Source organism: Phasianus colchicus, unplaced genomic scaffold (assembly GCF_987193195.1).
Source record: "Phasianus colchicus unplaced genomic scaffold, bPhaCol1.hap1.1 HAP1_SCAFFOLD_50, whole genome shotgun sequence".
NCBI classification, from domain to species: Eukaryota; Metazoa; Chordata; class Aves; order Galliformes; family Phasianidae; genus Phasianus; species Phasianus colchicus.
In genome coordinates this window covers 740571-747879 of record NW_028325228.1, presented here as the reverse complement: position 1 = coordinate 747879, position 7309 = coordinate 740571, and the positions used below count along the sequence as shown (strand labels likewise).

At 40.2% G+C, this 7309-nt stretch overlaps 1 long non-coding RNA gene across 1 annotated transcript; it reads right to left on the bottom strand.

Moving 5' to 3' along the window:
• Nucleotides 1–3216: 3216 nt before the first annotated feature.
• On the bottom strand, nucleotides 3217–6030 carry LOC149911938 (uncharacterized). Its single transcript, XR_016462673.1, has 3 exons — nucleotides 5728–6030; nucleotides 5236–5355; nucleotides 3217–3346 (listed from the first exon to the last, which is right to left on the bottom strand). It is a non-coding gene; the product is annotated as an uncharacterized LOC149911938 (long non-coding RNA).
• Nucleotides 6031–7309: the final 1279 nt, after the last annotated feature.

Genomic DNA, 7309 nt, shown 5'->3' with positions numbered 1-7309 from the left:
AAACTAAAAGGAAAATAATAGTAGAAAAAATTCAATCACCTTAATCAGCACATGCAAGTCTTAAAAATCTTTTTCTTGCTCTGTAATACTGAAAAGACCTGATGGGAAATGTTACCTTCCAAATTTTGCTCTGTGTATATGCATTTCCTATTTAAACCCTCACTCAGCAAGAGAAGGAAAAACACTTCTCAGTTTCAGTGTAAGTGCCCCATGGAATTTTCTACAGGAAAAATATCACTTTAGATCTGTCAGACAATAACATTTTATTACCTCAAGGATGTTATCTGAACCTGAGGTCTAATATCTAAATGAACTGCAGTTCAGATTATTTGAGATTTAGCAGAAAGACAGAGGGATGGAAAGTTTCATAGAAAGATTCTATGGGGAGAAGTCTCATTCATTTATTGTGGATAAATATGATGAAAAGGTATTCATATACCAAGTTTTAATAACTGTATGGTTAACAGGAGGAACAGTAGACAGCTTTGAGCAGTAGCTGACATACAGAACAGGAGAGTTGGAAGAGTAATATTTCCAAGAAGATTAATTTAATTTAAAGGCAGAATGTTTTTTGGCTATTGGAAAGTTCTCTGTTGTGTTGAGCAAAAGGATAGATATACTGGCTGAAAATAAACCTGTAAAAGTGAGGTAATGCATTTACTAAAACAACAATAATTGCTATATCAGGATGGATCATATATTAAAGGCAATAAAACTCTGATTAATAGCTGTCAGGTTATTTCTTTATTTTCTCAAATATTTATTTGAGCGCAACATACTATAAATACTTTAAAGAAAATGTTTATCTTATATTTGTACATGATTGCACTCAGTAATACATGGAAGAGCAGCCACTGAAGTGGGAGGATCATAAGCCCAATGTATGTGAAGAGAGAGAGCAATAAATTTGATTCTTCTCAGCATTTTTCTGTTACAGGTTTTGAGAAACTTGTTAGATTTTAGTACCTGCAAATGTAAATGAAACCAACATAAAATACCATACATAACCTTATTACTTTAAATAACATAGAAAATATGGATTGGAAGACTCGTGTGCATGTTCTTTTTTTCTGTCTTAGACCTGAATAAAGCTGTAAAGAAGAAATTAATGCTCTAGTAAGTCACTGTCAACTCTTGCAAGTCCATTTGGGAGAAAATTTGACACTCCATTTTTTTTTTCTTGTTGTCCTTCTATCTCCTACTCTCCTTTCTGTGTATGTTTATTATTTGCCTCATTTCTGTGAAAACAAATCAGGCTCCATTAATAAAAGCAAAAACTGTTTAAGGCCATCCATCTTACTCTTTCTCCTCAAAGGTTTGCTGCCACTTGTTCTATCACAGAGGACTGCAAAACTTTTTTGCTCCACATTGTTACCCTCTAAAGATAAAATGAATAAATTGCTTAAGATGATGTTGAAAGACTCTTAATGGTGCATTTATGATCATAACATACGTATTTGTGAGACCTAAGGATTTTTATTCATTCTATTTTTGTTCAATGTAAAATCAAGATTAACTTCTTAGATTTTCTGGACATCCTCGTTGTATAAATTTAATTTTTTACTCCTTTTCCTTGTACAACTTCTGAAATCTGACAGTAAGAACATTTTTATTTTTGTCTCAAACCTCTTTTTTATTCTTTGTCCATCTATTTTTTTTTTCCCCCTATGATGCTTCTTATAACTTTACCAATTACTTTATGTTCCATTTCATTACGTTATTTATTTTTGCTTTTTCTTTAGGGCAGGATATGTCTACTGCTATGCATCTGCACAGTTCCTACAATGGAGCTTTGATCCTGGTTGGATTGCTTAAGTGCCATTAACATAAACGTGGTTAACAAAAATAGTAGTTTCAGCTTAGTATTTTTCATGCTAAATCAGGTTCAAAACTAGAAGAATAAAAGTTTTTTTGTAAGAAACATAAACATGCATGTTGATTTCATAAGTGAAACTGATTCTGTTTTTGAAGAGCGGAAGAAATTTAAATAATTCACCTGAAAGCAAAGTTCACTTCTGTTTCTATATTCTCAGAAGTGAATCATCAGATTAAACTAGCATGCCACAGTTTAGTGGTAAACCTCTAACACTACCAAATCTACATATGTAGATTTTGCTTTAATGTCACAGGCAACAGAATGTAATCAACTAACAAACAAAACAAGCAAACAGAAAATTCACATCCAAATAAACCAGAAAGAGGAGTTTATAGACACTCTACAGAACTGTTAGCTGTGCTATGCTTTTCAAAAGCTGGAATTTGTCCTACAGACATCTCAGAAGTTGCACATCTGTCCAAGAAGAATCATTGCACTTTATTTCTACTGTACATGTTTATCTTATATCTTATTCTTCATTACTGTTATGTACTATGCAAAATACATAAAGAAAAAAAGCAGTAATCAAACTATACATACTGTGAGCAGGGCTTTGTGAAGGCTGCAGTACTGTACAGAAGAAAGCCTTGAACAGATCTATCTCAAATTCAGGGTAATAATACATTTATTTCCTACCCACATTGCTCATGTAATCCACCAACTATTTTAGGAACGCCTAGATTCTTAAAAATACAGAAATTAAAGTGATTTCCTGATCAACCCTTACAGAAAGACACAAGTTTAAACATGAAAGCAACTATGAATGCTTTGGAGAGAAAAAAATAGAATGTAATGTTAATAATCCCTGTAATGTTAATAAGCTAAATAACAGTTTCAAAGTTTAGTATCTTGATGCTTTACGGAGCTCCCATAAAATGGCTCTGAGCCTTCCCTTTCTAATGATTTTGCACACCCACGCAACTTGCTCTGTGGGGATGGAAGATAACAGGATTTAGATCCTTGACACACTGCAATTGATTTAACAATAAATATTGTCCATCCTAGTTTTGGGTTACTATAAGATGAAAGCAAAAATGTATATACTGATCTACTGGTTTTCTTTTAAAAAACATTCACCTGATGCTGAAGGCTAATTCTGTAAAGCTGAAACTTAAATCCCAGCAGAAACAGGTTCCCAGATATTAAAAACAAACAAACAAACAAACAAAAAAAAAATCATAAAAGTATGTATAATGAAATCTTTAGGCATGTGACAAACTTTGTTTTATATATTATATGATTTCAGAACATCTGTCACACACACTCACAAACTTTCCTTAGAAGGAGAAGCAGAAGTTTAGATGATGATAAAGTTATGTTCTTACCACATTAGACGGTTCCAATTTCTTCCTTCTAGCAAGGTCAGTGATATTATTGCCATTGTAGTTGATGCTCTCCATACAGCCTTTGAAATTTTTTTCTGCTGTTAGAACTTGGCTTCCCAGAAAAAGGCATGCCTCCAAAGGTTATCTTTGAATGTATCAGAAAATGAAAGACAGTTACTGGAGGACAAGGGCTTAGAATTTTTGCTTACTAGAAAAAGAAAGTATCAAACAAGTACTGGAAAAGTAGGAAAAAGTCTATGATGAAGTCATGACTGCAAATATTTTTGGTGGTAAATTGTATCTATTATTAGGTTTTCCCAAATACAGAGAAAATATGTATCACAGTTACATATAGACTGTAACGAAGAGAAGGTCTCTAAAAGGAATGCACTTTTAAATGCTTGGCAGAGCAAAATGTCAGTATTGTTAAGAAACAAGAATTTGTTGGCCAAAGAATGTGCTGTCTGTCTGATCTTGGAGAAGAAAAGTCTGCCTTTCTTTACAAACCTGAATGCAGAAAGTTTGAGAAGTAAAGGTGCCCAGTAAAACCTATTTCAATATGTAGACTGAAACAAACATTAAAATAAAAAAAAATCTACTAAATCAAAAGGGAAGAAGGAAAGTGTTGCTTTATGTAGAACATCCATCAGTTTGGTAGAGTGTCAGAAGTGAGAAGTGGTTGGTGGCAAGTAAGTATTATTCATTCTTTGTCATATATTAAAATAAAGGATGTTTTATTTTCTTTCATGTACCAAACCGTAATACCAAACAGTTCCATTTGTCTTAAATACTCTATACAACTGCAGATAATTACAGCAACATAAAAACCAGCATTATGACATACCTAGAGGGATTAGTTTGACTTGTGTTTGGTTCCCAGGTCCCAAGATGCCAGTATCTGGGAAAGTGGCAAATGGAAATTCAACTGTGCAGAGGAACAGGAAAAAACCCTATATCTGTATATCAGCAATACAGAAATAATTGATAAAATGCTCAGGAAACAAGCTGTGTTTAACCAGCACTGTCCAATCCAGCCTGTTGCAGGGTCCACGACAGCAGTGAGAGGAAAGAGCAGCAGACAAGACTCCTCTGGCTTGTACCATGGTATTAGTTCTAGCACGTTCTGCTAGAAGTTCTGCATTTGAAGTTACATTAGCAAGCCTGATGTGCTTGGCAACAGCACAACATCTCACTCCATATGTAACGTATTTTCTGTGGCAAAGAACTTCTTTGTTCATAACTCACGGACTTTTGATTTCCATGCATCTCGTGGGCCTGAGATAAAAGACAATTTAAAAGGAAAGAAAGAAAAAAAAAAGGGGGGGGGGATGCTATGATGGTAATGTTTAATATTCGTGTGGGGGGTGAAAGGTGTACTTGAGTTGCCTAAGCACAAGCTTCTACTGCTATTGGTGATACCTGGGGTAGTGTGCCTTAGTAACCTCTGCTTTCTGCTTGAGGAGGTATGCATCTCTATAAATTCTCTGCCATTTCTGCCAACACCATGGGAGTGCTACAGATATCTAGGGGATATATGTATATAAGCTGCTCATTCAGTTTACGTGTTTGTCTTTTTCTTGGATGAGAAATAGTTGCTGTTTATTATTTCCTTAAATGCAACACAAGCATTTACTCATAATATCCAATCTGAGAACACCGTTCTTGTAACTGCTTATGAAAATCATAGATACAGAAATCAAAAGAAACTGTTTCAATCTGCTTGCATTTAAGGAAATAGGAAGTCTCTTTCCACCCTTGCGCATATTTAAGACTGTTTTCTGACAAACTGCTAGCTAAAGGCTTCAGTCTTTCTTTTTGTGCTTACTCCCTCAATGGAATAGCTGAGCTTTTGTAACTGTCCCTACTTTGAAGTTTTCTAGTGGATCCAGGTTGGTTTAAGTATCCTCTATTCCTCACTTCTGTCTTTTCTACCATTTTCTTCAAAAAGGAGCATGTTAAGAACATAAATTTCTATTCTGTTAAGAGTCTTCTCCTGCAGTTAGCTGGTTAGTAAATAATACTTTGCTCACTCACCTCACTCAACCTGCTGGCCACATTCTTTTTAATGCATCCCAGGATACCATTGGCCTTCTTGACCACAAGGCCACATTGCTGGTTTGTGGTCACCCTGCTGTCTACAGGGACACCCAGGCCCTGTTTGTAAGAGAATGTGATTGACTTCACTTCTTCCAGCAAAAAAAGAGAAGCAGGTCTAAGACATCTGTTTATCTCCAATTTAAACAACTTAATTTAGGTAGAATTATGTGTTTTACAGCTATTCACGTTGCTGTGAAAAGAAGCGCGGCTATACGAATAAGAAGTCGCGCGGCTCTGCCCTCGCAACTCCCCCCGCCCCGCGCACGGAGGCGGCCCCCAGCCGCAGCCCCCAGCCGCAGCCCCCAGCCGCTCCCCCCCTCGCGCAGCGCCACTCCGAGGTGCCGCCTGCCGCAGCGACGGCGGCGGGGAGCCCTCGCGCCCAGAGGCGGCCTTCCCGGGGTCTGCCCTCTCCGCCCCCCTCCCACCTACCTGAGGGCAGCCGGCATCCGTCCGCGCAGCGGCGCACAGCCGGTGGCACCGCGCGCACAGCCTGCCTGCCTGCCTGCCTGCCGCCCTCCCTCGGACGAGGGTCCCCTTAGACGAAAGCACAGCCCCAGCCCGGCCGCTACCGCGAGGGACCGCGCCCGCGGCCGGAGCCCGGGGGCCGCGAGGAGGGAGGGCTGAGCGCCCGGTGACAGGTGAGGACGGCCCCCGCGCCGCTCCCTACCTCGCGCCGCTCTCCTCGCAGCCGGCGGCTCGCTTACCCTCGACCGCCGCCGCCCCCTCGCTCCGTTCCCCCGCCCTAACGCGGAGTTCAACGCGACCCCGCTAGCCGCGAGGCCCCGCCCCCCGCCCCGCACTGACGGCTCTCTCCGCCAATAGCGAAGAAGACGGCCGTCCTCGAGCTCCGCCCTCACCTCCTTCGACCAATAGGAGCTATCCGTGGTGCTGCCCCTCCGCCTTCCCGGCAGGCTCGGTTGGCTCGCAGCTGCCGAGCAACGGGCGCGGGGCTGCGGGTGGGGCCGCTGAGGGCGGTGGCCGGGCCCCCGCTGCGGGCCGGGGTTGGTGCCGCGGGATTGTGCCCGGGGCTTCTCGTTCGGGAGCTTTCGCCTCATAGATGGACGTTTTTTGTTCCCCTCCCCTTTTTCCCTCTTGGCTCAGCCATCAGGAGGATGGAAATATCTCCCGCACTCTCAAAGCTGTAATCTCGGCTTGCAGAAATGATAACTGGTATGTGAAGATGTTTCTAATTTTTTTGTTTCTTCACTTGTTTGTGAACCTAGGGTAGGGAGAAAGAACTGAAGTAACCTGCAGTGAGATTCTATCACTTTTGTAACTCCTTAAGCATAGTCAAGAATGTATGTTTGTGAACTACTTTATTAAGATAGTCCTGGTGGAGTATACTTTATATCACTGGGAGTCCAGGATTTTCTGAACAGTTCTTAAATCAGAGTCTAGCAATAGCAAAGTTGAATTACATGTACACTGTACAGTTAGGTTGTTGGTAATAAGCAGAGCTTGTGCATCTCAACAGCTGCAGCTATACAAGCTATACATTTGTCAAGTAAGCTCAGTATGAGTGGAGTATCAGCTTTATTAATTCAAGTCATTCTCATAATCTTATCCATACATAATGTTTGTGTTCTTAATACCTTAACCAAGTGAGTGAAAAGTTTCCAGCTAATCTGTTTAGCTTCCAGGCAAGTGATTCCACATGTTAAATTTGCTGCTTCCTCCTTTCTCCCATTCCCTGGTCTCTTAGGTCAGTGTTCGTTCTCTTATGTCCTCTATTAAGGAATAGGTTTAGTTCTGCTACATATTAATGCCATGCCTACAGATAAATTATCCTTACATCTCAAACTGAATAGCTGCTGCTTGACGTTTTTTTTTTTCCTTCTAGGCTAGGAAGTCTCTGTATGGCATGCCAGCAACGTTTTGTTGCAACGTTCTTAAAAGAAGAAATCTTTTACAGCGTGCAAGTTCTTTAAGATGTGGTGATGCATTGGGGTTTAACCCAGCAGATCACTGAGCGTCACGTGGCTGTTCATTCACTGCCCCCATCTCAGTGAGA